This window comes from Dermacentor albipictus, unplaced genomic scaffold (genome assembly GCF_038994185.2).
Source record: "Dermacentor albipictus isolate Rhodes 1998 colony unplaced genomic scaffold, USDA_Dalb.pri_finalv2 scaffold_14, whole genome shotgun sequence".
In the NCBI taxonomy this organism is placed as follows: Eukaryota; Metazoa; Arthropoda; class Arachnida; order Ixodida; family Ixodidae; genus Dermacentor; species Dermacentor albipictus.
In genome coordinates, this window is record NW_027225568.1 from 4,673,416 (window position 1) to 4,689,452 (window position 16,037).

The 16,037-nt window shown below is 43.9% G+C and overlaps 1 long non-coding RNA gene across 1 annotated transcript; it reads right to left on the minus strand.

Moving 5' to 3' along the window:
• Positions 1–11,923: 11,923 nt before the first annotated feature.
• LOC139051706 (uncharacterized) lies at positions 11,924–12,468 on the minus strand. The gene is made up of 3 exons (XR_011509505.1): positions 12,292–12,468; positions 12,124–12,209; positions 11,924–12,007 (listed from the first exon to the last, which is right to left on the minus strand). It is a non-coding gene; the product is annotated as an uncharacterized lncRNA (long non-coding RNA).
• Positions 12,469–16,037: the final 3,569 nt, after the last annotated feature.

Sequence of the window (16,037 nt, forward strand, 5' to 3'; positions counted from 1 at the left end):
AAAGCACATTTTCTCTATTCATTGAAACCTGAAACATGCATTATTTTTCTACATAACCTTCCTGCACTTCAACGCAGTTTGCCCAACATCTCACAACTGTTTTGATCCTTCCGGAAAAAATTTTTTGGTTGCACCTGTAACCAATTTTGCACCGCATCAATGACTTCTGCATCGGTTGCAAATGTTCTTCCCCAGAGCGCTTCCTTCAAGTGTCCAAAAATTCGAAAATCGTATGGAGCCAGGTCCGGACTGTATGGCGGGTGTTCCAGCAATTCGAATACGAAGTCCTTTATTGTTGCGGCCGTCCGTTTGGCAGAATGTGCCCGAGCGTTATCTCGCTGCAGGATGACACCATTTCGCAGTTTTCCACGACGTTTGGATCTGATTGCAGGTTTGAGATTAGTTCGCAACACATCCTAATAGTTCTCACTGTTCGCAGTTTCGTCTCTTGGGGTGAAATGAACGGCTACCACATAGAACTGTGTTAGCAAAATTTTAGCCACTGATGGCTGACGTTTAGATTTCTAAACTTCTGGTCATGATGAGCGTTGCCAAACCATGATCTACCCAAGTTTCAATAACAATAACAATTTGCTGTAAAAACCCATCTCCCTCGCGATCATAACGGGCCAAACGTTTACAAGAGATGTCCCAAGTCTGTGCCTCATGCTACGCTGACAGTTCTTTCGGGACCCAGCTTGCACACACTTTCCGAAAATTTAGCCTGCCGTATAAAATGGAATACGCTGAACCATGATTGATATGTAAAGTATTGTCGATTTCGTCCACTGTGTTTCGTCTGTTTTTTATCAGCATACCCTCAAGGACTTTCAAATTCTCCTCATTCGTTGACGTCGATTGCCTGATCTGTCTTTCCTCGTCACACAAATAAGCCATCCCCTGTTTGAAACGCTCTATATCCATTTGTAGAACTTGCTTCACGATAAAGAGTTGTCACAATGCTGCGCTTGATTTCGACGAATAATTTCCGCAGGTTTAACACTCTCCGCAAACAAAAATTGAATCACTGTCCTCATTTCATCGTTTGTGCAGATCGACAATAGAGCTGCCATGTTTAACGGTCTACTACACACTAACGACTAACGCGGGAATAAGAGTGACACGTTCCATAGAGGTCTTGCAGACGACACTAATTGTGTAGTCTGCAAAAACCCTAGTGCGTGAAATTGCAAAAGTCCCGTTACTTTCTTGCTTTCCCCCGTAAATGCATGTTTCTGATCTCGGTGCTTGTGCATTCTTTTATTACGCTTTATATGCCTTCACTGTAGTAAATTTCAGCGCATGCTATACTTTTCTAAGTGCAGAATACTGCGCGAATGCTCACAATCGCTTCTGAGAGAAGCGGCTCACCCTGTCGAGGTGGCTAACTTGAAACACGCCAAGCGTCTCAACACGCTGGCTTGCCCGCAAGAAATTCGTAAGGGCGTTCTATGTCGCCTCTCGGTGCGTTTGACCGTAGCGTAATGGTTTCAATATCGTTATTCTGCGCTGAGGGTCCTGTGCTCGAATACTGCCGCCGGATAACTTTAATATTTTTTATTATTGCGATAGCAATTATATGGGCACTCCAAGCGCAATTTTACTGTCGCCGTGGTGTTCCGCATAAAGTCCAAAGGCGACAACACCCTCGCCGCGCGTCCTTTGCTGTATGTGCGAGTGAAGAAAGTACCGAGCGAAGATGACGATCGCGATCTTTTTTAAGAGAACCTGAGCTGCGGTTCAGGGTCCCTTGAAATAGGGCCCTTGCGGTGTGTGCTCTCATTAAGGTTGCAGTTTCATCCGAAAGGGAAAGCACTGATATTGACAGTAATGTAATACACAACTACACGAAGTAATGTTTTTAGCTTTATGAGCCACATAAATTGAAGTAAATGTTAGCTTAACAATTAAATTAGCGAGCGGGGTGTCACGCACGCAGGCATACTTGAACATATTTCAGAATAAGAACGCGAACATTCGCTGTTTCTATGTGGCGTGAAGAAGAACGTTGTCATTGCGGAGAGAACGCTTCGGGCTGCCTCTCGCTTCAACGCCTGCACGAAACTTGAGCTTATGCGACCTCCAACATTAGACGCCCGGGAAGGCATCTTGCCTGAAGTGATCAGCCACTTCAGCTCGCTTGTATTTGCACCCACCGCAGAAAACATAGAAGACAGGGCGTTGGGGCCAAGTATGCGCTCAGCTGCGCTCACAGCCATGCACAGCGATGGTCGGGCTAGTAGAGGAGAAGCGGCTCGCCTGCAACCCTCCCCCCCCCCCCCCCCCCTTCCTTACTGCGCGCGCTTATCGAGCGCGCGGTAGGACGGCACGGCATCGAGCCAAGATCCTTAATGTGTAACGCTCGCACGCTTTCTCTCGCTCCCACATTAAATGGCATGCAAGGCACGATGTTGTCGCACTTGGACTTCATACGAAACCTCACGGCGACAACGACGGCGTAATTTCGACGGAGATGTACAGTCGACCAAAAAAGTTTACGGACCAAGAGATCTGACAAAATGCTGAACATCTCCTCAGTCTCAAAACACAGCGTGTTATTCCCATTTCCAGCCTTTTGTGGCATATGCGAACAACATTGTGATGCACAATTTCACTGGCTGCTTTTAAAAGCTGCTCGTATATTTTGCATTTTCTTAGATCCCGTGGTCCGTAAACTTTTTTGGTCGACTGTACATATAATTGCTCTCGCAATATAAAGTATCCCGCAGAAGAAAGAAGCAAAGCCACTTTGATAAAATCAGAGCTTGATGCGTTTTATTTTCAATTTATTTATTATATATTTGTTTCAATTTCTCATTTTCAACGATGCCGATGGCACTACAGAATAGTTCGTTGAATAGTGCACATTCCAGAATAATTACAACCTGATGAACGGTTCCGCCATTGTGTGAAACTGGTAAACGTGCTTCAAATGGCCTTGAGGAGTCAGCGCTTGTGCCCCTTTTTCAGTGTACCCCGATGGTCCTGTCTGCTCTTGCCAATAATTGCGTCATTCCTCAGTATGAGATACCTAATCACCCTTAATATTGGACAAATACCCCCAGTTTAGTTTAATTACAAGGGTTCACAGCTTTAATTCAAATATCCTCGGCGCACAGCAACAAGGTAAAGTCGTTTAACTTTATTTCAACTTCGCTGAGGTAAGCTAGAAACTAGCCAAGCACGAGAAAATTTTGATCTCCGACCATTATTTTGAACTAGAGTTTTAATCTATGAATTCTAGAACTACCAACACACTATAAAAGACACGCGAAGGGCCCGCTTACTTCATACATGACATCGTATAAAGTGCGCATTACAACATAAACACACAACCACAGGCGCGCGCACATGTTGTCACACACACACGAGCGCGAGCGAGGGATCACGAACGCACGAGTGGACACACAGACGGACACAGACGAACGCACACCACGTGTACAAAAAAATACGGAGAAGACACAAGCGTAATAATCAACTGTGTGTTCCATGTCATCGTCACACACACACACACGCACACACACACACACATGTATGTGTGTGTTTATATATATATATATATATATATATATATATATATATATATATATATATATATATATATATATATATATATATATTGTTCCCTATTTAGGCCGTGTTGGCTCAGCAAAAGTTCCTGAAGCTCGCCATGTTCAATCCACGGCGCCTTTAGCACACAATGGAATCTACCTGTGCCGCTAAAGAATCAACAAGGCTCTAGAAGACGCTGTCAAAATACAATACATCAAAGCGAGGTAACACGGGAACTTCAAGGAGGCGTCGTCACCCGTCTTTTGTTTCTGGCTTACCAAATGTCTTATCCCGTTAAGACTGGTGTTTTTTATACCATAGAAGAACAATTTACTGCTACGCAAGAAATATTTTCTTCTTTTTAGTGCCCATTTAAAATAAAAGGCGCAGGCTATGTGCTAAATGAAATGGCCGCTCAGCTCATTAACCTGCGCAGTAGGTAAGAAGGCCAAAAAACTGTTTTCCTTTAAGTTGCATGGTTGCCCGAAACGACGCCGACAGTTGAATGAAATAGATGGCAAGCCCATGGTCAGCGTTCTGCGATTCGAAATGGCATAATAACACCATCTCTGAGAAGTTGGGCTCTTAATCGTCTACCAAGCCGTAATATATTTCTAAACAAAGCAAAAAATTCCATGTCATTATGACCGGCCATTTTTTAAAATACTGAATGTAATATGCGCAGCGGATTCAAGCATCAATTCAGGTGATAGAATGGTAACATCCCTTAGAGCATCCCTTCCTATGTTTGAGAGCCATGATTTGAGGAGCACTCGCCGCGGTGGCTTAGCTCCTGTGGTGTTTCGATGCTGAGCATGAGGTCATGAGATTGAATCACGAGCATGGCCGCCTCATTTCGATGAGGACGAAATGCAAGAACGCCCGTGTCCCGTTCATTGAAGGCACGTGAATGATCCTCTGGCGGCCAAAAGTAATCCGGAGAGTACAGCGTGCCTCATAATCAAATCGTGGTTTTGGCGTGTAAAACCCCACGAATTCTGTTCAATTTGAGGAGCAAGGTGTCATGACCCCTCCTCAAGTTATCCATCTGATAAGCAGCGTCATTTTCTGATGCTTCGTGCAAGGTCGGTAGAGTGCCAGAGCGATGTTCAGGTACCATCCTGAGTTGTGAACTTCTCAGTCCCGTTGCCCTCTTTCATGGGGCAAGGAAGACGATGAGCGAAACGGTAACAAGGTGAAAGCAGGAGCCAACGTTTCGACAAGTGGACTTGTCTTCTTTAAGACCAAGGACAAGTCCATTTGTCGAAACGTTGGCTCCTGCTTTCACCTTGTCCTTGTTTTGCTCCTCGTCTTCAATTTCCATCCTCCGCCTTCCCCGTGTTTTCCATGGAGCATGGAAAACTACCTCCAATCTACCACGTCTATTGTCCGTCTGACTTGCGATGCGCCTTCGGTATTTTTAGAAATAAACTGTTATGCTTGGGCGTCCAAGCAGTTTGAAGCACGTAAGCTGCAAATCATGTGCTTAAGTATTAAGACTGTCGGGCCCTTGGGCCCTCTCTGCAGCGCGCACGGGGGAAGCCTTTGAAAAGCCCGCCACAACGGCACTCGTCGCATGGAGCATGCGCACCGATCGCGTATCGTGAGAACTCGCGCGGTGAATGCCGGGAAGGCGGCTGCCCGATAAGAAGGCAGCTGAGACGGCACTCGTGGCTTTTTTCCGGGGCGCGGGCCTGGGGAGGCGCTGGTGGGGCGTGGCCCGTCTAGGTTTCTTTCCGAGCGTGCTGCAGAGCAGGCGGAAAAGCGTTTTTGCATTGTGTCCGCGGAAAGAGTGCTCTTGTTGTTCGCTTTTGGAACTGTGTTTGCACGCCTGGTTCGGTGCTTGCTTGCTTTCTGCGCTTTATGCATTCTGGTATCGACCGAAAGATTGTGTTGGTTGATGGTTTGTAACGGCCGTTCTTTCGTCGCTCTCTTTGGCTTCTATAATTTGTTGCCTCGCTCTTTTGCTGCTTGCTTCTTTGCTTTTGCTGCTTTTTGCTGCTTTGCTTCTTTGCTGTTTGCTTTCTTGCTTCTTTGGCCGCGAGGCGGCGGTAATTGTTTGAGTGTTTCATATCGTAAATTAAAGCGGTTTTTGTTCTTTGCGCCACTGGTCTTCTGTCGTGCTGGTAGCGGCTCGCGGACCCCGTGAGCGATCTTTCACGACTGACCAAATCCTTTACCAAAGGCTGCAAAACTATGTTTAGCCTAAGCTCTCTTATATCCTTGTTGCGACAAAGCATCACCAGCTGCAAGCTTTCCACATTTGATCTACAATGCAGAGGCAAATTGCCTAGTGTCATGTACACACCAAGTAACTTGAAATTTCCTTTTGCTGATCCCAACGGTTTTACAATTTCAAATTCATCTTGGTACAGTATGATTTGTATCACATTTTCTTGTTCTCTGAAAGGTTGGCACAAAGTAAAGTCACTGAAACAGTCATCAGACATAGTCCGAGATGTAGGTAACTGCTTGCTTGCAGGTGAAAAGTGCCACAAGAATTGTATAAGGTCTGCTACTGGCACATAGTGGCAAATGGAAGCACTGTTTTGCCTATTGAGGCCTAAATGAATCTCAGATGGGCTCACATAACAAAACTTATTTTTGTAGTACTTGTACCGTTGATAACATGAAGCCAGTGTTCGCGATGCTGTGTTGAGGTTGTCATTAGCAAGATGAGACTGCACTGCAGCAAACGTCTCTTGTGGAACTATTGCGGCTACCTCTTTCAGTGATACATCCTGGCTCAACCTTTGAAGATTTTTTATGCCTTCTGCTATATATTGCACAGTTCTGGCTGGCACATGGTGCTTGCACTCAAGTTTGAGAAGTAACAAAGCAAAATTCTATGTGTAAAGGTCATGTTCAGAACTATGTGCAGTGGGTTCCCCACAAGAACCATCCTTTGAACTTTCATCTGAAAGATCCATTACTTGATTACCTAAAACCATTTGGTCTTCCAGTTCAGGGCTTAGGTTTGTTGCCTGCGTGTGCTCTAAAGCACTCTTTGCATTGTGGCTTCTACACACATGCGTCCGAAATGATGCACCAGAACGCAGTACACTTGTAGAACCTTTAAACGGACAAGAAAGGCAATTCAAACCACTGTTAAAGTGGTCAGCAATGTGCGAAATAAAGTCGGTGCGAGTGGTCTGTAGTGTCCCACATTGCGACACAGTACACTGCTAAGTATTGGAGTGTCGCTGGCGCTCGCTGATTTGGTTCCTGTGATGCCTTGAGATATGTTGCCTGAAGCTCCCGTAGGCTTTCAAAACAGCATGGCACTCCTTGACGTGGCATAAGGCACCGTCCACCAAGCTACTGTGGAAGGCGAAATGTTCAAAGTAGGACTTGAAGGTTGTAAATTTTTTGTACAGAGGCGGCAAGTGTTCATCTTGCATCACTGATGATGGTGCTACAATAGAAAAAGCAAATTCTTTTGTAAAACTATTGCACCCATTAAATACTCCAGATCTAATAAGCCTGACTAAGTTTCTATTTTCTGCACTCATTTCCATCTTCGTCACATGAAAGCAGACTGACGAATATACATTGTTTGCAACAGATACTGATTATTATTAGGCTTTGCAGTCAGATTACACGCAAGTGCACTGCAGACATAACATAAAACAATGTAATGTTCTCTAATGAGAATGTTTAGATACCCTTCTGTTAGCATGAAGGTAGTTTAACATTATGATCCAACACACCTGTGAGGGCTTGCGAAATCCACAAGACTCACTATGCACTGCGAAGGGCTGAAATACATATGTTCAACCACACTTAACTGGCAAAAAGATGAACTATCTCAATCACTGAAGGACAGCACTATGCCTACTTCTGTGTCCTGTGGGCAAGTGAATGAGAGCGAGTGAACTGTGGCATCGTTGGCAGACGTCGTCTGCTCCGGGACTACTGCTAGTAGCCGGTTCCAACTGCAATACGGCATGTAATTACGACAGTATTCCTTAATAGCCGCTGCTAAAATGTCCGGTACTTCTATTTACTGATGTTACAAAATGAAATCTCGGAAAATTTACAATATATGATGTGATACCACAGTTTTTGTGTGTCCCATACGTAGAAGAACACGTAAATGATCACAACATGCCCGATGCCTCATCTGTCGTGCTGTGGCAAAAACTGTCTTTTCCTCCTCACCTGACCGTGACTTTATAGGGCCATCCGAATGCAATGTCACTGCCTAGCAGATTCTTCTCCTTAAATACTACTTTCTCAAAGGTTCCTATGATTTACTATCATGTTCAGTATGAGCTGCAATGCACAATCCATGGCCAGAGCACTAACGTGAAACTCTCAAGAAGCGGGTTTGGCCATTTCATACACATACCTTCTGTGCTTTCAATCATCAGCTTCTTTACAGTGAAAATACACTGGCCCACTGAGCTACGTGATGCCCTAAGCCCTTAGTGCAGCATGCTTCGTCATGGTGCATTGCTGCCTCAGGAAATGTAAAGTCATATACTCAAGAAAGATCATACAAGGCACGTACTCACACCTCTCATAACGATCAACATAAGGAAAACATTAAAGGAAAACCAAACAGTGCTACAACTCCCCACACAATTATACCCCTGTCATAAGGGGAGACTTCATGCCATTTTTATCTAATGACCTTCTATCCATCAAATGACACTAAATACTGTGTGCTGCTACATGGCAGAATATTGACACTGAATATGAATGTGTCATTTGCAGATGATGGCAATCACAATTTGTCAAAGACTAGGAGGTACAGAAAAGTTTGTGTATGTGCAAAATGTTTTAAAATATACGTCTCCTTAACAAAAAATTATTTTTTAGCATGACACAGCAGCAGAACAGCCATTTAAAATTTTGGCACAGGTCCTGGCGCAGTAACAAGCACTTTTGGTACAGTGTCAAACATATCTATATGCCACATACTGTGTCAATTTTAACTGAACTAGTCAATAAATATAGAAGTTGGTTTTATGTCCACCAATAAGACATTTCGACTAGAAATTACCATAGTAGTATAATTTATGCTTATTATAATGTGTTCCCTACATGCATATTGCATTGTAGAGGCGCTTCTGCAATTTAGGCTTGCAATAGGCGCTGCACATATGGCATGCATTAGGCAAATAAGCGCAAAAAAATATGCCGGACTAGAGCACTTCAGAAAGACCACATCCTAAGACATGCCCGCTTAAACCAAAGCTAAAGGGAAGATGTTCACAGATGTCTTCTAATGTGCACAATTTCTTTCTCCATAACCGTGCAGTGCAACACACCAAAGCTGATGATATTGCAACCACAACATCTGCTTCCCTAATCATGCAGGGTCGCTAAGAAGGTCTTTATTCATAAGCAAATACATGTCAGCAGTTGAGTAGATGTATTTATTTATTTATATTTATTTATACAAGTACCTGCAGCGCCACAAGGGCATTATTGCAGGGGGGGGACAAATTGAAGAAAAGTGAACATGTGACAAAAACTTGATACAGCAGAGCACAGGTGGTAAAAGTAACAAAATACGTAACATAGATGAGTCATCTCGACGTCGCACCCCCAATAACAATACTAAATACTGTGCGACTGGACATTATCCGAGAATCCTTCTCGAACCGACATCATCCTTGAATGAGCTCCGTGCAACACTAGTACGAGGAATACTGCAGTGCTGCACGAAGGGAACGAAAAAAAACGAGCAGTACAGCCGCACATTGTAACCAGTGTTTTTGGAATGTAGCACAATGGAACATCAGCCAGAAATATAGGCAATGCAAACAGCATGGAAACAGTGAATTGAGAACCTATTGCTTCGGCTATATCTGTGGTTGTGGCTGCTCCATTAACTTCATGCTTTATGTACTGGTTTCAGTTTTATTATGACGGCAGCATCAACAGTAGGGAGCTCTTGTTCTTATACTTCTTTAGGTACAGGCATGGCACAATTTTACACCAAAATTATTTTTCGGAGCAGAATAGCACAGAAGTCCGCCCTTGGCATAATTTCGATCAATTGGCACAGCTATTCCACCACTACATGGCAATTTTTATCTGCAAATCTTTTAATACATTTCTGTCCTCGTGCAGATTGCACTTATGACATGGTGCTAAACACAGTCTAAAATGCGCTTGGCAATGTTGCTGGAAATGAGAATACTAAAAATTTTGGGAACAATTAACTTTAGTGTTTTGTTACCCTTAAAAAAATGAAAGAACAAGAAACAAAACAGTGAAAATTGAAAGCATTAATTGCTATAATTATCTGCTTACTTTTTATTATTTTGTTTGTTTGCAGCCTCTCTTCAGTGAGAAAACTCATCCGGTACACAAGCGTATTCTAACTGATACAGCAAAATGAGTTGTTCCCAAATTCAATTTTCTTTAATGGTACATCTGTTGTGGCTTCGACGGGGCGGCCGGACGAAGCACCTACGGCATGAGGCCTAAACGGCTGGGGCGCGCAGCGCCTCAAGATAAAGCCGGACTGCTTTAGTTGGGGACCAGACCAAGAATGATTTTATTACAGCGAGGGGAAATGCAGCAGGCAACTTACAGTGTTTGGCGCTGAGTGGCGCCCTGACGTAAACGACCCAAAACCTAGCCGTAATCCAACACAGGATACCACAACATCCTCATGTAGCAACCGACTTGTGACATTACATGCAGATATCATTAGACACACATGACATTAAATCTACTAGTGTGATCTGGGTAACATTAGCTTAGATGTGGAAGCTTTTTTCTCCGTAAATGTAATTGAAGGCCGACTCAAAGTTTGGGCATCTGATGGATGTGGGGAGCCGCCATAATCTGGCGACTAATTTTATCGGCATTCTCAAATAAGCAGTCATTTCTCTAACAAAGAACAGAAGACAGGTAGTGTTGGCCTAGGTAAGAATAAGTATCATGCTTTATATAGATGCACATGCTATACCAAATGTGCACCCGTGAGCAAAAGTATGCAAACTGCAGGAGTGTACGCCAAGCTGCATTCACGCATCATCTGCTGCTGTGTGATGTTGCTTTTCCTTACAAGGTACACTGCTCATTGGCTAAACATCAACACAGTGATGCTTCCTGTGCTCCATCACATCTGAAATGATGTTTCAAAGAGTGACTGCAGCAGAGCTGGTTAGCACATCTGATGCACATTGCATTTATTTGATTATTCTACATTCTATACTGCTTTCTTTCACATAGAATGTCTTGCTTCTAGTTCGGTGTTATATTATTGGAAATAGTTCCAATGCTTGCTGCTGCTCATTCAAACACAGTTGTGTAATTGGTGTCTTTTGTCACACAAATGAACTGTAGCAGATCAACATCATAATCTATGAAAGCAACGGCAGCATGCCGACTTGCCTTCAGAGTACTCAAGAGGTGAAAACTGCAGGTTGTCACTTCAGCCAATTATGCAACCTTATCTGTTTGCCAGGGGACAACTTGTAACGACTAGAGCAGCATGTATGCCTTGATACTTATGTTTTCGTGCACATGGTACTGCTCCCACAGCGGTCTATGGTGATTCTTATATGTGCATTCTTTGTTGTCATACTCAATGAACAGTTCCTGTTGCAAAAGCTCTTGGAAGATGAAAGCTGTACAGTGCCCCTATTTTCATTTATTAATACACTGAGAGTTCTGTTGCTTGGCAGAACACAGTGGTACCTTGATACTATGTCACTGTTCTTTGCACAACAAAGGTCAGAGAGTGCAAAACTGTGCTATGGTGGCTTGAAGGCACGGTTGGAGCATTGCTGCGGGCAACAAGCGACGCTGTGTGCAATTGACAATGATGATTGCTGAGGAAAGCACAACATAAATGCCTACATTTGAGTGGAGCCACAGCTGCTGTGGTACATTCATCACTTGTCAGCTAAAGCCAAATTTATAGCCTTACATATTATGTACAACAGGAACAAACCAGTCTGCTGAAAAATGTGCAGAAACTTATGTGTCCTACACGCCACACATTCAAAGGCATGGTAGTGAGTGGTGCTGTAGAAGCCGCGGGGCGCCTTTTTCGTTGCTAAATACTTTTTCTCGTCGCGGTGGCAGATTGGATTTTTAACAAGTACTGCCCCAGAAGGACATATGTAACCTGCAAACAGAGGCCACATTGTAGGCCGGTCGGGTTCTAGCTTCGGTGTTCCCGTTGCCGCTTTGGTGTCCTGGCGGAGCCGCCAATAACACGAAATAATGACACGTTCTTACAACTAGTAAAAAACACGACTGCAGAAACATAATTACACCCAGCCGCTATAGCTTGTGACCCTTAGTTCGCACTGCGGCGCCCAGCGACTTCTACACCTGTCAGAACTTCGCCCATTAAAAGACGTGACTGCACAATTGCGTCCATCATACCTGAAGCGTCGCACAGGTTACTGGAGGAAAAGATGCGATGCGCGTTCTTATGTACAGTGAAAATCAAGTGAGGACGTCAGGAACAAGCGCCGACCTGCAGAAAAGAAAACGATAAGCGCTCTACAATGCGCCACGTGCGTATTGCCTACTCGATTAGATCCTCCGCGTTTTCAAGCGACGATTTGGACACGATGGAACACACAAAATTACCTGGGAGAAAGTAGCACGTCACACGACGCAAGAATCGTTGAAGCTGCTTGAACTGCAGATCTACGGCGAGCTAAGTTGACCATCAGCTGCACAAGGAAAGACGGCATACATGAAGCCAACACTTAAAAAAACTTGCGCTCAATAAAAGACGCAGGTCACAAAACATACCTGATTAGTATTACGATGTGTCAACGTGGTGATGCCAAATCGCACGCAGAAGCAACACGGACAGGGCACTACAGCACAATCAACATGACAACATGACAACTGCAAAAAGCGCTAATGGCATTGTTCCTTTTCTAATGCCCCTTGGCGCGAAACCAACGAATTGCGGCGAAACGAAAGTCTGGCGTGAGTTAAGGTACGCGCGTTGGCCAATGTTGTGGGCGAGAGTGATCGGTACTTATGGAGAGATGTGAGAAGTACCTATTCTAACTGGAGCGACTCGCTTACGCAGATGTTCTCGAAGGAGTGTGACAGGGGGCGCTATTGCACATCACATTTAGCCGCATATTTGCTGTTTTTATTTGCCTCTGAGAAACTTGGCGAAGAATGAGCAAAGTTGCAGTTATAGTTTCATGGCGGTTATATTAGTCGCATATTTGCTGTTTTTTATCAGAGTCCCACCGTGCGTTTTCGATCGCGATAGATCCTAATCCGGATCGAATTCCTCGTTTGCGATTGTCTCCATTCCGCAGCTTGCACAAAGGAGCCAATCGGGATTAGAAAAATTCGATAGCGATGGGGCTCCATCGTCGTTGAAAGCCCTCGCGTGACAGCGGTACTATTATTTGTGTTTCAAAGGCTTGGTAAAGAACCAAAAATAGTTGAAAGCTGAAACGAATTTGCAATAAAGCACTGCCATGGGAAGTGGATATGGTGAACTTAGACGGATTAAAATAGTTGCAACCTGTTCTTTCACTTGCAGTTAAAGAAAGATGTACACTCACCGTTCCGCCTGTGAATGACATGTCGGTGTTATCCGAGTCTTCGTCTCTATACTGTCCATCGCTGAGAATCAGCTACGTGACTTGCGACACAATTCCCCAGCCAGTGAGCTCTCCCAAAGCAAAATTATTTTTGAGTACTTATACTGCCGCATGGCAAAAGAAAGAAAAATGCCCGAAAGAAAAATACAGGTGTACAGAAAAGACGACGAGCGACAAACCGAAAAACGAGTTGTGGCCGCGCTATTGATGATCGTGAAGGACCACGGATGTTCCATTGGTGAAAACAGTGAGATCGAGCCTTCAATGTTGGACCATCGCTTTGAATCGAGACGTTCAAATAATTAATTTTGGCCGCCCGATCCGCTGAGCAGTGCAAGTTTGTTTTCATTGGAGATTGGAACGTGTATCCACCACACTTCGTGCACTTACACATATACGTTGTATTATAATCTGCACAGCGTTTACACCGAATAATATATATATATATATATATATATATATATATATATATATATATATATATATATACCGGTCCCAGCCACCGGGGGCTTCGATGAATTCCAGTTAATGAAAGACATTGAAAACTTCTCCCGAAACTTAAGACTCAAAGAATATTTTCATGGCCGCGCTAGCAGCAAACAGGACCACCCAGCTATACCGTCCGCGACACACTGGACGCCTGCCTCACAACGGGACAAATGCCTAGACCTATATATCAAAGCTGTTTCTCGCGACGTGCTCGACACCTACAAGACACGCGCCCCATTCCAGAGAAATCTTTCCACTAGCGAATCTCTTGGAAGCCTAAGCAATGCTCTTGGAAGCCTACGCACACGCGACGATATTGTCATTAAACCGGCGGACAAGGGTGGCTCGGTCGTGATAATGACAAAAGAAAATTACAAAAAAGAAGCCGTAAGACAGTTATCTGACGGCACATTTTATAAAGAACTTCCCTGTGATCCTACCGACGAATTCCTTTCTATCATTAAGGAGACCATAAAAGCATTGGTGAAGAAGCAGAAGATTGACGATAAAACAGCACGCTCCTTGATCCCACTTAGTCCAATTGCCGGGCGCTTTTACCTGCTGCCCAAGATACATAAACCAGGTAATCCAGGCCGTCCCATTGTATCCGGCATCAGAACAGTCACAGAATACATCTCCCGTTACGTCGACAGTCTAATCAAATTTATTCCAGCCACATTTTCTTCTTTCATTAAGGATACTAATGCTTTTCTTAATGACATAATAGATCTAACCGTTCCCGAAGGCGCACTTCTGGTAACGATGGATGTCACTTCCCTCTACACGAATATTCCCCATAGGGATGGCATTCAGGCTGTCTTGAAATCCTATGAACACCTCCAATGTAATAGCCCGATTGATAGCTCAACCGTCGAGGTTCTGCTTAAGTTAGTTCTCGAGTTTAACAACTTCGAATTTGATAATTCTCATTATGTACAAATTAGCGGAACATCGATGGGAACTAAAACAGGCCCCAACTATGCGAACGTTTTTATGGGAGTGCTCGAAGACGCGTTCCTTAATAGTGTACGACTAAAACCGATCTACTTTAAGCGCTACATCGACGATATATTTTGTATTTAGACGCATAGCGAAACGGAACTCCTAAACTTCATTGCGTCATTCAACCAGGCACACCCCGCTATCAAATTCACACATCATTACTCACCGTCATCTGTATACTTCCTTGACGTCACGATTACCATTGCCGATGGACGCCTAATCAGAAAACTCTACAAAAAGCCAACTGATAATAATCAATTTCTTCATTTTGAAAGCAGCCACGTGCGTCATTGTAAGACTGCGATTCCATATAGCCAGGTACAGCGCTTTAAGCGCATATGTTCCGAAGAAGGCGATTTTAATTCTTGTTGCCAGGAACTCAAAAAGAAACTTCTCAACCGTAAATATCCAGAGAAGATGATCGATGACGCGATACACCGAGCGGCAGGATATGACCGGATGGACTTTCTTAAAGGCAGAAACAAGCCCAGTGGCTCCCAGTCGGCTAATTTGATACTCACACATTCCGCATCTAACCCTAAGGTCACAGGCATACTCCGCAAACACTATAACATTCTTACCCAAAGCGACAGGTTAAAAGCCATTTTTCCTAAGCCACCTCGTGTCGTGTATAGACGTTCTAAAAACATAGGTGACATACTAACGTCCTCAAAAATCGCCACTTCTAACCCGACCGGTTGCAGCCGCTGCAATAAACCACGTTGCAAAGTCTGCGCTCATATAACGCCTACATTGACTGCCACCAGTACAGCCAGCCAATTCATGTTCACTATTAAAGGCAGTTTCAACTGTGATTCATATAACGTAGTTTACTTGCTCGAGTGCGGCACTTGCCACATGCAATACATAGGCCAGACTGAAACACCTTTCAGGATCCGTTTTAACAACCACAGGTCACATGCCAAATCCCAACCAAATCTACCACTCTCGAAACATGTTAACATGCCGGGCCACTCATTTAATAATCTCAAAGTAACACTACTCGAATCTGGATTCCGCACCAACCATGACCGCGAGCTTCGCGAATCTTACCTGATTCACAAATTTAACACTGTCTCGTCTGGAATAAATGAAAACAAAGGAAAACTAACCTGTCTAACTTTAGATTGAGCACAAATATACACTTCCCACACAGTGTACACACATGATTTCAGCGCTTTTTTCTGTCTCCTATTTTACAGGTGGCTTTTTGATGTATGTCGCTGTGGCTCGAAGTTGTACGTTAACATATCAATTTTTAGATAATTCGAGGTTTCACTTAGAGATGCCATGTGCTAAACATCACGCCTTTGTATCTGCATGTGTAAGTCATTTTGTTTTCACTACACATAACCATTGTAACCGCTGGCACTTATTTGAGAGTCATGTTTGTATGTATTGTATCGTGAACACATCTGCATTTCATTTTTTGTA